General features: G+C 38.2%; 2 pseudogenes across 1 annotated transcript; both read left to right on the forward strand.

Annotated features, from left to right (window-relative positions):
* The first annotated feature begins 479 nt into the window (after positions 1 to 479).
* On the forward strand, positions 480 to 4,318 carry LOC100945517 (annotated as a pseudogene). Its single transcript, XR_152856.2, has one exon. The product of XR_152856.2 is annotated as a splicing factor 3B subunit 1 pseudogene (transcript).
* A 315-nt stretch (positions 4,319 to 4,633) lies between these two features.
* The window catches only part of LOC100948035, a 70,489-nt pseudogene continuing 58,704 nt past the window's right edge, over positions 4,634 to 16,418 (forward strand).

Below are 16,418 nucleotides of genomic sequence, written 5' to 3' on the forward strand. Positions count from 1 at the left end.
GCTCTCATGACAGACTCCACCCTTTCACAGCTCTATAAAGGCGGTGTTCCTCCCCACCTAGGTGACGGGAACTCACTGCTGCTACAAGATGCAAAGCCGAGTCTGCTCTCTGTGGATTGGAGAGCCCTGAACCTGCCGCCACGCTGGTGAACTTGGCTTGGTGCTCAAGCAGCTGCTGAGGGAGGAAGACAGACCAAAGTGGAATTGGAAACCAAGGAGGAGGTTTGAAAGGCCCTCAGCAATCTAACACGGAGCTGTGAAGGAGATAATTAAAGGGAGAGAGGTCATCACACAGTGAGTTTCTCTGCTGCGCTTACCAGGGTAGGGCCAGTTGTGGGGAAGCACAGTGCAGGTAGATGCTTTGAAAAGACAGCTCCATTTTCTTAGTTTTGGGGTAGTTGGTACCAGCTCTTTCCGTGACTTTAAAAATCTGTAGTTGTACTGTCTTAAATTTAAGAAAATCTTTGGGAGTGGACACAATGGCAACGATCGCCAAGACTCATGAAGATATCCAAGCACAGATTCGAGAAATTCAAGGCAAGAAGGAAGTTCTTGATGAAGCTCAAATAGTGGGCCTGCATTCTACAGGTTATTATGACCAGGAAATTTATGGTGCAAGTGACAGCAGATTTTTTGGATATGTGACATCAATTGCAGCACCGAACTTGAAGATGATGAGATGACTACCATCATCTACAAGTTTGCTTGGTCAGAAGCCACGATATCATACTCCTGTGGCATTGCTTAATGATAAACCATAGTCAGCAGAACAGTATGATCCATTTGTCGAGTGTCAACCTCCAAAGATTGTAGACTAAGAAGATGAATTCAAAGCATAGGTGGACCATGATAATTTCTCCAGAGCTTTCTGATCCTTTCACAGATGGAGGGAAGACCCCGATCCTAAAATGAATGCAAGGACTTACATGGATGTAATGCGAGAACAGCATTTTATTGAAGAAAAGGAGAAATCAGGCAACAGCTAGCAGAAAAAACTAAAGCTGGAGAACTAAAAGTCATCAATGGAGCAGCAGCATCTCAGCCTTGGTCAAAACGAAAACGGGTGCTGGGATCAAACACCTACTGAATCAGATTTCTGGTCTCCCTCCTAAAAAGCTGTTAAGTTGGGATCAAGCAGAGACCCCTGGACATACCCCTTCCTTAAGATGGGATGAAACACCAGGTCATGCAAAGGGTAGTGAGACTCCTGGAGCAACTGCAGGCTCAAAAATATGGGATCCTACACCTAGCCACACACCAGCAGGAACTGCTACTTCTGGAGAAGGAAATACACCAGGTCACGCAGCACCAGGCCATGGTGTAAAAGCAGATGGGATGAGACCCCCCAACAGGATACTCCTGGGCATGGAATTGGATGGGCTGAGACTCCTCGAACAGATACGGGAAGTGATTCGATTGATGAAACCCCAACTCCTAGAGCCGGTAAAAGAAAGTCATGTTTGGATGAAACACCGACTAGTCAGATGGGGGGAAGCACTCCTGTTCTGACCCATGGAAAAACACCAATTGGCATACCAGCCATGAATATGACTAACCCTACTCCAGGTCAGACTCTTGAACAGCTTCAGGCTTAGTGATGGGAAAGAGAAATTGATGAGAGAAATCACCCACTTTCTGCTGAAGAATTGGATACTGTTTTCTCAGAAGAATATAAAGTCCTTCCTTCTCCAACTGGTTACATTCCTGTTCAAACTCCAGCTTGAAAGTTGACAGCTACAACAATACCTTTGGGTGGTATGACTGGTTTGCACATGCAACCTGAAGATAAAACTATGAAAAGTGTTAATGATCAGCCATCTGGAAATCCTCCATTTTTAAAACCTGATGATATTCAGTACTTTGGTAAACTATTGGCTGATGCTGATGAATCAACACTTGGTCCAGAAGAACAGAAAGTGAGGAAAATAATGAAGTTGCCTTTGAAATTTAAGAATGGAACACCACCAATGAGAAAGGCTGCATTGAGTCAGATTACTGATGAAGCTAAAGAATTTGGAGCTGGTCCTTTGTTTAATCAGATTCTTCCTCTACTGATGTCTGCTATACTTGAGGATCAGGAGCATCATTTACTTGTGAGAGTTGTTGATAGAATACTGTAAAAACTTGATGACTTAGTTCAACCATATGTGCACAAGATCCTTGAAGTCATTGAACCACTGTTAGTTGATGAAGATGATTATGCTCAAGTGGAAGGCCGAGAGATTATTACTAATTTAACAAAGGCTGCTGGTCTGGCTACTATGATCTCCACATGAGAGCTTCTATAGGTAATATGGATGAATATGTCCATAATACAACAACTAGAGCTTTTGCTGTTGTAGCCTCTGCCCTGGGCATTCCTCCTTTATTGCCCTTCTTAAATGCCATGTGTAAAAGCAAAAAGTCCTGGAAAGCAAGACACACTGGTATTAAGATTGTACAGCAGATAGCTATTCTTATGGGCTGTGCCATCTTGCCACATCTCAGATGTTTAGTTGAAATCATTGAACACTGTCTTGTGGATGAGCAGCAGAAAGTTCAGACCATTACTGCTTTGGCCATTGCTACCTTGGATGAGGCAGCAACTCCTTATGGTATCGAATCTTTTGATTCTGTGTTCAAGCCTCTAGGGAAGGGTATCCGCCAACACAGAGGCCTGAATTTGGCTGCTTTCTTAAAGGCCATTGGATATCTTATTCCTCTCATGAATGCAGAATATGCTAACTATTACATGAGAGAAATAATGTTAATTCTTATTCGAGAATTCCAGTCTCCCGATGAGGAAATGAAGAAAATTGTGCTGAAGGTGGTAAAACAGTGTTGTGGGACAGATGGTGTAGAAGCAAACTATATTAAAACAGAGATTTTTCCTCCTTTTTTAAAATACTTCTGGCAACACAGAATGGCTTTGAATAGAGGTAATTACCAACAGTTAGTTGATACCACTGTGGAGTTGGCCAACAAAGTAGGTGCAGCAGAAATTATATCCAGGATAGTGGATGAGCTGAAAGATGAAACTGAACAATACAGAAAAATGATGATGAAGACAACTGAGAAAATGATGGGCACCTTGGGAGAAGCAGATATAAACTTGAAGAACAACTGATTGGTGATATTCTTTATGCTTTCCAAGAATAGATGACAGAGGACTCAGTACTGTTCAGTGGCTTTGGCACAGTGGTAAATGCTCTTGGCAAATGAGTCAAACCATACTTGCCTCAGATCTGTGGTACAGTTTTGTGACATTTAAATAACAAATCAGCAAAAGTTAGGCAGCCAACTTGCTATCCCAAACTGCTGTTGTCATGAAGACTTGTCAAGAGGAAAAATTGATGGGGCACTTGGGTGTTGCATGAGTATTTGGGTGACGAGCACCCCTAAGTATTGGGCAGCATTCTTAAAGCACTGGAGTCCATTATGCATGTTACAGGTATGCATAAGATGACCCCACCAATTAAAGATCTGCTACCTAGACTCACCGCCATCTTAAACAACAAGCATGAAAAAGTACAAGAGAATTATATTGATCTCGTTGGATGTATTGCTGACAGGGGAGCTGAGTATGTATCTGCAAGACAATGGATGAGGATTTGCTTTGAGCTTTTATAGCTCTTTAAAGCTTACAAAAACTATTCATAGGACCACAGTCAACACTTTTGTTTATATTGCAAGGGCCATTGGTCCTCATGAAGTATTGGCTACGCTTCTAAACAACCTCAAAGTTTAGGAAGGGCAGAACAGAGTTTGTACCACTGTAGCAATAGCTATTAATGCAGAAACATGTTCACCTTTCACAGTACTCCCAGCTTTAATGAATGAATACAGAGTTCCTCAACTGAATGTTCAAAGTGAAGTGTTAAAATCATTTTCCTTCTTGCTTGAATATATTGGTGAAATGGGAGAGGACTACATTTATGCTGTAACACCTTTACTTGAAGATGCTTTAATGGTACACAGGCAGATCACTAGTTTGGTAGTGCAACACCAGTCGCTTGGAGTTTTTGGATTTGGTTGTGAAGATTCACTGAATAACGTGTTGAACTATGTATGGCCCAATGTGTTTGAGACATCTCCTCATGTAATTCAGGCAGTTATGGGAGCCTTGGACGGCCTGAGAGTTGCTATTGGACCATGTAGAATATTGCAGTTTTGTTTACAGGGTTTGTTTCACCCAGCCTGAAAAGTCAGAGATGTATACTGGAAAATTTCCAATTTCATCTACATTGGTTCCCAGGACAGTCTCATAGCACATTACCCAAGAATCTACAATGATGGCAATAACATCTATATTCATTACAAACTTGACTATATCTTATAACTTTGTGTTGGAAGTTATAAGATAACTTATAACTATAAGCACAGCTATTTCACACTTAAACTTGCTTCGATTTGGTGATGTAAACTTTTGAACATTACAGGTCAGTGTAGAGGAAATGCTAGAAATCCAGTAGCATGTTTTTATTTGTTGTTGTTGTTGTTGTTTTGAGATAGTCTTAGGTTCAAGTGATCGTCTTGCCTCTGTTTTTCTATTTTTAGTAGAGACAGGGTTTTGCTTTTTGCTCAGGCTGTTCTTGAACTCTTGAGATCAAGCTATATACCCGCCTCCACTTCCCAGAGTGCTAGGATCACAGGCATGAGCCACCATGCCCAGCCTGTTCATTTGAGCAATAAACATTTATATTACAAAAAAAAATCTTGGGTCTTCTCTCCCAACTTGGAAGCTACCACTACCTCTATCTCTCTGGGTTCTAGCACCTACTACAGGCAGAACTGGGAGGATGTGGACTTCTCCATTCTGTGCCAGATGTGTCTTAGAGAAAACCCATATATCCGAATGACCAAAAAAATATATGGGAAGGAATGCAAGATCTGTGCCAGGCCATTCACATACAGTGTTTTGCTGGTGTCTGGGAGTCCACATGCATTTCCAGAAGACTGAAGTGTGGCAAACCTGCAGTCAATTGTAGAATGCCTGTCAGACCTAGAGTATGGCCTGCCTATCCATATTCATGACGCAGGGATTGCCTTTCAAAGATGACATGCCAAAATCATGTATGCATCAATGAAGTACTATACACAGAACATGGAGAGAGAGATTTCTAACTGATGGAACTCGGCCATTTGGTGTACTGGGGAAAGGCTCATCTACCATGGACATGTTGCTCAAACTGGCCCAGACTACACCGTGCTACAAAGGGAATCGGCACAATGGTTGCTCCTTCTGGATTAAAGGAGAGTGCAAGGGAGGGATGTCTGTATGGAAAGATCCACATGACCTCCTTGCTGACCAGAATATTAAAGACCAATATTATGGAATCAGTGACTCTGTAGCTGATAAGCTTCTACAATAGGCTTAACTATGCCTCCTCCAGACCCACTAGAGAATAAAACTGTCACCACACTCCATGTTCATGGCCTGGGTGATACTATTGCTGAGCCAGATGTAAGAAGTCATTTCTAGGAGTTTGCAGAGATCTAGACAGTGTCAGAAAGCAGTGTGCTTTCATCCAGTTTGCCACATAACAGGTTGCAGAAGCGGCTGCTGAGAGGTCCTTTAATAAGTTGATTGTTGGTGGAACCTGTAGCACAGTGGGTGGGAGCTGGCTACATACACCCAGGCTGGTGGGTTCAAACCTGGCTGGGGCCAGCTGAGACAACAATGATAACTGCAACAACAACAAAAAATAGCTGGGTGTTGTGGCAGGTGCCTGTAGTCTCAGCTACTTGGGAGGCTGAGGCAAAAGAATCACTTGAGCCCAAGAGTTTGAGTTTGCTGTGTGCTGTGACACCATGGCACGCTACCCAGGGAGACAGCTTGAGACTCTGTCTCCAAAAAAAAAACAAAAAAGTTGATCGTCATTAAGTGAGGTGAAAGCTATGTTTGATGTAAGCATTCCAAGTTGCATATGAAATCACCATATTGTACCCCATAAATGCATTAATGTACGGTTATGATTTAATACAAAATAAAATAAAAATTTAAATTTAAATAAAAAACAGGCCCTTTCCACAAGATCCATAAGGCCAAAATCTGCTGTTTCCAGTTTCCACAGAGTCGCCAAGGGTAGGGTGATGATTCTCTCTGTTCTGCATTTTAAAATGATACCTTCAAAGGGACCTGCTCACTTCACCTCCAGATCAGGTCCACGGTTCATCTGCCTCACTAATTTTCCATTGCACGCACCCAGATACCAGTTCCATCATCTCCCATCTGGGTTCAGCCTGATTTCTCTTGGGCCTCCATTCAATCCCCCACCTCCATTCATTAATCCTCCAGAAAGAGCTCCTAAAATCAGAAATCACACCTGCTTAAATATCCTGGTGCTCAGGCCATACCCCAGACTAACTACATCATAATCTTGGGGCAGGACCGGGCATCAGTAGGTTTGATGTTCCCTGGGTGATGCCATTGGGCAGCCCAGACCAGGCCAAGACCCCTCCTGGAGACTGTCATATGGTAGAATGTGATGACAGTGTCTGCGCTCAGAACACCTGCCACATAGGCAGCAGTGCAGACCCCTGCAAACTACCTGTGGCCCCTGGGGGTGCAGACAGGGAGCCCCATACAAGCTGCATCCCAACACAACCCAATCACTTCAGTTAGGCAGGGTGAAGGTCAGGAGGATCATCGGATGCAGACTACAAATCTGGACCTGGTCTTATCCAGCTCCACTCATTTTTCAAGTGACAAAATCATTGCTTAGAGAGGTGTCACAGCCCTCTTCTTGGGCTAGTGGGCTTTTGGCAGATGACATATGGCAATCTATTGGAAGCTGGTCCCTACCTAGACCTAGAACAGCCCTCACCCAGAGAGGCCTCTCAGCTTTGGTTTGAAAGGGTGGTGGTTTTGGTTGACCTTGCCAAAGTGGACCATGGTCTGGGGGTGCTGGCAGAATCAGCCACCCGCTCCTACTTCCCATGGGTTTGACGTGTTCTCAGCACTCTGCACCTCTTGTGGAAGGCCTCTCAGCAGCATGCGTGGTGTGCAGCAGACAGAAGAAAGACAAGGTCCTTCGTAGTATCACCCACCCCATGGGGGCAGAATTCTTACCAAGTCTGTTCAGAGTGGAAGGGTCCTAGAAACGTATGATTTTGTATTTGCTAAAGGCAACATAGTGAGACTCTGTCTCAAAAATGAAAACAGAAAAAAAAAAGATTTTTTTTCTCAAAATATAGATTATGGACCATTCACATAAGACTCACATATGGTACTAAAAATACTGGTATCTGAGCATCAGCCTAGGCTCAAGTAAATACAAATTTTCAAAGGTTAGTCTTAAGCATTTGCATTTTAATGAGTTTATTATGTGCTTACCTGAACTACTGAAATTTGACAACCAACCTTGCAGAATTTCACAAACAGAAAGAAAGACAAAACAAACCAAAAACAAAATACATCTCCCAACAAGAAAAATGTTGATGATGTCAAGGTCCAAGTCCTTTTAGACTGATTAGCTTTGCTGAAATGGAGGATCCCTACCCTTAGCCAGAAAGCCATCTCACTAATACTGCTCTTGGCTACAAAAACAAGGGAAAGCAAGGAACAGAGTAAAAGCAATCATCACAATGCAGAAGTCCCCTTAAAAACAGACGATGTGGCTTCCAGCGGCTTCTAGATAGAGTAGTGGTACAAATATTTGTCAAATGAATGGGAGAGCATAATCACAAAGTTTGCCCTACCAATCAGCAGCCAATCAATTGCCTTATTCAAAGCACAGCCAAGTTCTTTTTAGAATATATAACCAGCTACCATACCTTGAATAATCCATTTTCTAAGAATATCACAGGTGATGGTGTGTGTAAGAGACTAATGGAAAATTACCAGAGGAGAATGAAAGCAAGCTGTGCTCTTGACCTTCTCTGTGCTTTTTCTTTTTACTATGCAACTGGCACAGTTCTTGTTTTCATCACTGCTGCCTACAGTATTCTTTGTGAACAATTTATTATTCTTTCTGTTATTCTTTCTTCAGCTTTTTACTGTATTTTTCCCTTGAAATTTTCACTTAATTTTTTTCAGATGTGATTTCATTTTATTGTAGAACTCATAAGGAGGTACTTCAACTGATAAGAAAATTTAGATTTTACCTGCATACCTTAATGAATTGATTTAAAAGCATTAAATTTTTTGGCATAAATTGAGTTCCATAAAGGGGAAAAATCAATACCTGAAGAACAAGTGAAAGTCTCTGGCAAAGGCTAATAATATTATGGTGGAGCAAAGCAAAGAACTTTATGAATAGGAATTTCAGAGGCTGAAGAATACATAAAGTTAATGATAATGAATTCACATAAAAATATTCCCATTAAATAAAAGTTCACTTTTCAACAGCTAGCCAAAGTTAAGGTAAATTGCTTGAGCTAATTAATGCAGTCTGAATTTCTGAAAATTTGTTATAATAAAGTTCACAATCTCTTAAATAGAATGCTTTGGTAAAAGAGAGTGGAATTTAAAAATCTGATAAGTGGTTTTAAACTGGAATTGATTCTGTAATCCCAGCCACCATATAAAAATTACCTACCATCATTTCCAATTTAAATGTATACCTAGCATATGGTTAGAGTATTACATGCTATTTATAAATAAGAGATGGTACACCTGGAAATCTTATGCTGCCTTCATAAATGACATTATTTAATAAATTTATTTGTCCCAGAATATTTTTATGTGTTATTTTCTAAATGCTAAGCATTGTAATATAGGATCTGGAAGTCTAAAGATGAAATATATCTGAAGACTTATTGACAAATAAGAATCTGTATCTACAAGAAACATTTTATAAATATAAGACCAAATATTATAAAAAAGGAAATAGTAAAATAAAAAAGGTTGGCACCGAGAAAATGGAAAAATGGAAGGAAAGAATATATTTCAGAAAATTTCAAAAGGCCTAAGATTTCCCGGTAATTGTGAGCAGTTCAAAATAACTGGAGTATGGAGGGAAGGGAGAATTGTACAAACTATACAATGGCTGCTTTGTTGGTGATGTGGAAAAGCTTGAGCCGCTTTTACTCTTCATTTAATTTCGAATCGGAATCCCTCACTATCTTATCTGCATGGATCCTACCCATCCCAGTACACCTTCCAGCAAAAGGTCCTACTCATATCTATGCATGTGAAATATAATGAAACTCTCTTCCATTCACAGCTCTTTTCTACTGAATCTCTCATCTGAAAAAATTTAAATCAAAAATTTTAATAGACATATCAATAAAATATCTATCAACACATATGTGTGTGTTTATATATGTATATGTGTGTATATTTATATATGCACATAATTTCCGTACAATAGAAGCTCTGTAAGTTGACTACCTAAAGCACTAGGTGAGGTCAACATAAAGAACTTCTATTACGTATATAGGTCAACATAAGGAGGTGGTCAACATAAGGAACTTCTATTAAGTACACGTGATACATATCTGGTCTATGAAAATTAGGTCAACTTGTCAATATAGGGTGGTGGTCAATATACGGAGGCAGTCAATTATGGAGGATCTATTGTGTATACATACACACATCCATGTAAATATGTATGCTTATATTTAACTCCAGTTAACTATCAAATCTAGGAAGAACTACGTCATTTCCAAGCCTTGCGGATTCCCATCACCTTTTGGTGTAGGAGCAATAAAATGCTATGATCCACACTTACTCTTCTTATGCATGAGAGTCTAAAAATCTATTACCATTTGTGTTGAATGAGGTGAATATTTGCAAAGTTGATAAAAATAAAGATAATTTAGGTGTTTAAAATAGTATGCTAATACCTCTGAATATATTTAAATATTCCATTTTCATTAAATTTTATAAATTTAAATAGAGTCCAAGTTTCCATTGCTAACCCTCACCCAACATCAACATTCACTATGATAGGGTTAATTTATTGTTTCTACCAAATGAGTGAGAATGAAAAACTTGTAAGAATACCATCCCCATGCATACTGCAGGAAAAACATACAGCTAATTATATAGCAATTTGCGTGTATAAAATATTCAGTATGTATTTGTGGAAACAAGGTGGAAAGATGGGGGAAGAATTTATTTATAAAAAGTTAATGCTATTAGCTTGTCTAGCTCTGAATCTCAACTTATAGGCAGTTAGAATTTCTTATCATATGTGATTCACATACCCTGGGAAATTATCTATTACTTAAAGTAAGAAAAGAAAAAAGAAAAAACAATAAACACCTAACCCCATGAAATTGTTTTTCTTCATCCATTTATAATCAGAAATTAAATAGGAAAGGAAAAAGTTACAAGTAATTATGAAAACAGATTAATTAAACTTCTAAACTTCATGAAAGCTACAATTTTGGAGAAATGTATGTTTATAGCGACCCAGAGCTTCCATTTCTAATAACGTTATAAGGGCAATTTTCCTTGGAAGTGAATTCGTTCTTATGGGTGCTATTTTAGATCTATCAGAGAATCCTTTGAAAGGTTAAAATGTATTATTTCCTGGATTTTAGTGAACTTATGTATTAGGATAGAAAATTAAGGATAATATTATTTCTTTTCTCCACCAGATGGGGCAAGTTAGTGTGGCTTTTTTCATTGAAATCATGACTGCAGAATTGTTCCAGAAGGTGACTACCTGAAGCAAGTTTTCATGTGATTAACAGTTAGATTCTGTTTAGCTAATATCTAGATTTTACTTCTCCCCAGAGTGCTGCCATTTTTAATTCAATGTACAGCCAATAGGGCAGCAAACTGATGACTTCTACAATCGATTGTGTCTCTTCTTCAATTTTTTAAAACAAATTCATTCTTGTAACAATTTAGTTATTATTATTATTTTTTTGCCTGCCATCATTCAAAATCCTTTCTGATTATCTGTCTGCTAAGTGTAGTGCAGTGTGAGAGATGAAATCATCTTCAATCTCATAGGGGATTCAGACAGGCAAACAAATCATTACTCAATATACTGGGATGGAAGCTTAAGGGAAGCAAATACAAAAGCACCTGATGGCATAAAGATAATGATGTTTTCAGAGAAGTGCATACTTGTGCAGAACTTTGCTAGAGAAAAAGTGGGTTTTGGAAGCTCCAGAAATGAAGGCAGAAATTATTTCAGCCAGAAAGAAGGAGTCATGGAAAAGCAAAGCCGTGTGGACTGAATGAAACATTCTGAGAACAAGTGTGACTAGAAATACCCATTTTTAGAAAAATAAGCATAACGTACTTTATTACTCTAGAATTTTGGAGTAGGAGGAAGATAACAGCCACAAACGTATTGGTTGGTCAAGATCAGTGATGGCAAAAATAGAAATGGAAAGAAGATAATATTTTGCAAAATAAAAATGTAGATACCAAAAGTCATAATGAAAGCCTGACTCTATTTTATCAAGTTCCCAGTCTCTTAAGATTAAAAAAGTTTTCTTTTTCTTATTTTTTCACAAAACTGTAAATAAGTGTTACTCTCAAAGAACCTACATATTCTAAAACATTTTTAATTTTCAAACCCATACTCTATAAATAGCATTAAATAGAAATTATACAGTTGTTAATAGATGTCCCTACTCTTGAAATATTTCCAGTTTTTGATTGGTCTAAGATACAATGGTATGTATTTATAATATGTCAGCAGAAATCATCCTGTAACTAATGCACCAACAAATGTAAAATATTTTTGCGAACAAACATTTTCAATATCCAGAATCTAAGAGGAATATACCCATCTTGAAGGTTCAGGTCAAAAAATATTTGGTGTTCAAGTAGAAGAAAGCAGCAGAATACCCCAGCTTCCCTTGAACTTAAATCCTCCGTTCTTTCTGTGTTAATACTATCATAGGACACTGTTGTCTCCTATGGCTGCCAGCATCTTAATTGGGATATGAAGTTGAAGAGTAAGCAATCTGACATTGTAGAGAGAAAGAAGAACTCAGTTGAAGCCAAAAGTTGTCCACTAATCTAATGGATTGGTCTTTATCTCTAAATATCATTATGCTTATATGTCTCTCTTTTGAATTTCTTCCCAATTTGCAAATGAAATATCTATGGAAATAAAAGTTTCAAATGCCTTTGCTATGTTGCCTTATATATCTGTCCTTGCAGTGGTAACCAGTATACTAGAATTTCTATTATAGCACTTAAATTCAAAAAGAATACTAGAGCAAAATGAAACAAAAGGAAGACAGAAACTTTAAATTTCATATTAGCCATCATCTCACACATCAAACCAAGAGACAATAAGAAAGCTCAATGAAAATTTGGAAGATTTCAAAATACTTCAAAGGACTCTAGGTCGAATTTTCTGATGCAAAAGAAAATAATAATAACAGCATCAAGCTGGAGATCACTCAGCTTCATCAATCAACAGTAGCCATATCAAACTATAATGAAGGAACTATGAGCCTAGAAAGCCATTGAATGTGCAATTGATTGTCCATAGTGCCTTGAAAGTGAAACTCATGGGAGCAAGATCTCAGAAAGAAATGAAAAGTAGCTAAGTGTATTGTTTGTAAGGTGATGAAATAGAAAATTATGCCAACTACTATGCAAGGGCTTAGTACCTCTCACCTTCACCCCCTCCTTGAAAATACATTTATAACTCAGGAAAAAGACATAACAAACAACATAATGCAAAAAAATGGAACAAAAAATCAACAGATTCTTAATGCTTTTTTTAATACAACCCTTTACACTCATTTCATTTATGACCACATTCTGGCAACTCAACCTCCAAATGCATCAGTATCAGTTCCCTTCTCTTCTTTTCATTGATTACTATCATTCAAATCTCCAGTTATCTTTGAGTTACTACTTAAATAGCCTCTCATCTGGCTTTCTGATTGTGTTTTCTGCTACTCTGCCCACTCATCAGTCAATCTCTATCCATTTCCAAATGGTCTTTTTGAAATACAAAGTAGAAAGCCAACCTCTGGATTAAAATGCTCCAAGAATTGTTTATAGTACTTTTCAATGTATTTATTTATTCTTAATTTAGACAGGGTAAAATATACTGTTTGATTTGTACTATGTTGTGAATGTTTTGTCCCCTTCAAAGCTTATACTGAAATTTAATTGTTGCAACACCATTAAGAGGTGAGACTTTAAGAGGTGATTAGACTGTGAAGACTCCACCCTTATGGGTGAGATTGATGCCGTTGTAAAAGAGTGAGTTCAGGCTCCCTCTTGCTCTTCCTTGGCCCTTCCACTTTCTGCCATGTGAGGCTCCAGCCTCCCTCCATTCAGGAACATTCAATATACAAAATCCCATCTTGGAAGGAGAGATGATCTTACCAGACACCAAACCTGCCAGTGACTTGACTATAATCTTCCTAGCTTCCAGAACTGCGACCCAGTAAATTTCTATTCATTATAAATTAACCATTATGTGGTATTGATATTTTGTTGTAACAACACAAGATGAACTAAGAAAATGTGTATGGGCCTGTGGGTTTTTTTCAAATTCAAGAAGTCATATGGTAGTAGTACCATAATCGGGAAAGAAGGAAGGAAGGGAGAGAGGGTGGAAGGGAGAAAGCAAGGAAGGGAAGAGGGGAGGAAGGGAGGGAATAAATAAAGGATATAAAGGGGGAAGCGGAGGTATGAAGAAAGAAAGAAATTTCACATAATGAAAATAGATAAAAAATTGCTCAGCCTCTGGAGATTACTTCAGGGTGATTGCACAAATCCCCTAAGGTCGCGACCCATCTGCTCCTATGGCCCTGGTCTGTTAGCACAGGAAGGAACCAGGCGAGAGGCGGATTAGAAGTACAAGCTTGTGGAAGGCGGGCTAGCCCTTACTTTCTGGGTAGCCCCAAGCAACCTCCGCACCAGCCTTTTATTGAAAGGGAATGATGCAGGTGAGGGGAGTAATTAACAATGACTACAGGCTGAGGGCACGGGCTCTTCTTCCACAAGGAACTCCTGTGGACGAATGGCCTGAGGTCCACGCCTCAGCTGCAGATCATCTTGCTCGGATGTCATCTGGCTCTTGGCGTCTCCTACACCCTAAATAGCAAATACTTACACCTCAGTGAACACTTGGATTAAAACAGAGACAACCACGTGAAGATTGGAAGCATAGCATTCATAGAACAAAGATTTGACAGTAAGGACGAATTTTATTATTCATGAAATAGTGTACTGGCAACAAGAAAGACATGTATAAAATGAGCTTTGGGAGGTGACAAGCCCACATTTGGTAGAGCTTTATGGGCCTAGTGAAGAGTTTGGATTTCTTTTTTCCTAATTATGATGACAGAGATGTGCATGTTATGCTTTACTTCATACTTGAAAGATACTGCATCTGGATGCTAGGAGAAAACAAAAGGAAAGAAGGGGGGTGGAATCGGATTGTTTAGCTGAAATACTGTAGCAATATCTCAGGTCAGAATTATAGCATTTCAAGCAGATGCCAGTGAAAATGATAAAAACGGTTGAATTGGAGATATGTTTTAGAGGTTGAATAGATAAGACTTTTCTGAGATAGGGCAGGATAAAGGATTATGAAAGGAAAGGGAAAGAAATTATGGATGAGTGTTTCTAGTTTGGGTGAAAAACAACTGGAGAGAGAATGAAAACATTCTTACAATGTAAGGCCTGTGTTACACCTTGTTAAATTTAAGGTTCAATTATTACACCTAAATGTTATTGTACAAGTCATGACTGATTTTAATTTTATTACCTAAATACAACTATCCTCTCAAAGCTCAGCTGAAATGACGTATCTTCTTATGTCCAGGCTTAGGATCATGTTGTCATATTGCTCTGTGTTCACTTTGATTAACCCAGATGATAAGAAAGATACCGTTTCAATCATCTATCTTAGCAGAGTTCCCGTCCTAGGATGCATTTAATTAATGTTTTAAGTATCTGTTGTCTCTTTCTCATATTTTGTGTTTTTGAATTATATTTTCCCCAAAGAAGCACTTGGTATAAGTAATATTTTTGAAAATATCAAAGTATCAGACAACCACAGTAGGTTAAAAGAAGCAAAAGCAGCAGGACATGGAAGCCAAATGGGAAACATCAAAAGATGGAAAAGATCATTAGAGCCAATTTGCCTTAACAGAATCGTTCAAATGCAGGTAATACAGACGTTCACCTAACATCAAGTGGGAATTGTTTCCAATCACTTCATATTTTATTAAATATGCCTCAGAATCTTTTCCGTTATTGAACAATTTACTCTCATTTTTCCCTGTAAATTTTGTGTTTTGGGTATTTTAAAAAATGATTCTTTATTCGCTATTTCTATCATGTCACAAAGATTTTTTTATAAGCATCTATTTGTTTACAAAGAGATTTTTTTTGCCTCCCTTATAAAAGGTCCTGGAAGATTCCGTTTGAATTAAATTCTGGATGAGTAGTCTTTGACTACCAGTTATTGTTAACCTGACATAAACATTATATATAAACTATCATTTTCTACTCAACATGTTTTGATCTTTTCTCTATTATATGACCCTAATGAAAGTTGGAACTATTTTTTCTACTCTCAAGGTATAGCAACACAAGGAAATGCCAGTATTATTAATACTGATATTTTCAATTGAATAACTTTTATTCATATGGTTGAAAATATTCATCTTACTTTTTTTCTCAATTGTGGCATTTAGGCATCTTATCATGTACATTGTATGCACAGAATACTGTTTTATTAAGCTTGTACTTTTTTATGAAAACACAAAGTTAAGGCAATGCAACATAATTTTTTACAATATTATCTCACATAATATGTTTTGATGCAGGAAGGAGCTTCAACAAAGCAGATTGAGAAATTCCCAAAAGGAGACTTTCCCTACAACCCAGGGTGCCCCTTCCCACTGCTCAGCAGCCTACGATAGTGAGGGCAGTCAGAATGTCCACCCATCACTAATAAGGTAATACCATGTTGAAACAACATTTATGATTATTTTACTCTAAATCATGTAGTATGTACTCAAAATTATCCTTTTGTCAATCTCTAAACATATCAACAATTTAGAGATAGAAGGAGCCAGATAGCTCCAAAGACAGTACTTTTACAGTAGCAAAAAAGATAGTCTTCCAAAAAGACTTCATAGGTTAGTGAATTCAGGTAGTAAATATCTTCTAATATCTGTTCTCTTGTCATTCATGATCTATTTATTTTGTCATCAGTAGCATTTAATTAAGTAATATGTACAGAATATTTCAGCCAGAAAGGAGTAATGGGGAAAACATGCAGTCTTGTAATCACAACGGACAAACAAAAGGAAATATGGAGAAAAAAGGAATATTTAGTACCAATACAATTGCAGGAACCCCAAGTATATTTTGTTCAGGTCAGCTAACTGGTGCAGCAACATTACGAGTAAGAAAGATAGGCAAAGAAAGAGAGAGAAAGCCTAAAAAATTTGCTTTGTGTCTTCATAGGCTGCTTATAAATAAAAGAAATATATTTCTTACAGTTCCAGAGGTTGCTCATTCAAGATCAAGGTGCCACCAT

The sequence above is a fragment of the Otolemur garnettii genome, unplaced genomic scaffold, assembly GCF_000181295.1.
Source record: "Otolemur garnettii isolate 467f Iridium unplaced genomic scaffold, OtoGar3 scaffold00004, whole genome shotgun sequence".
NCBI classification, from domain to species: Eukaryota; Metazoa; Chordata; class Mammalia; order Primates; family Galagidae; genus Otolemur; species Otolemur garnettii.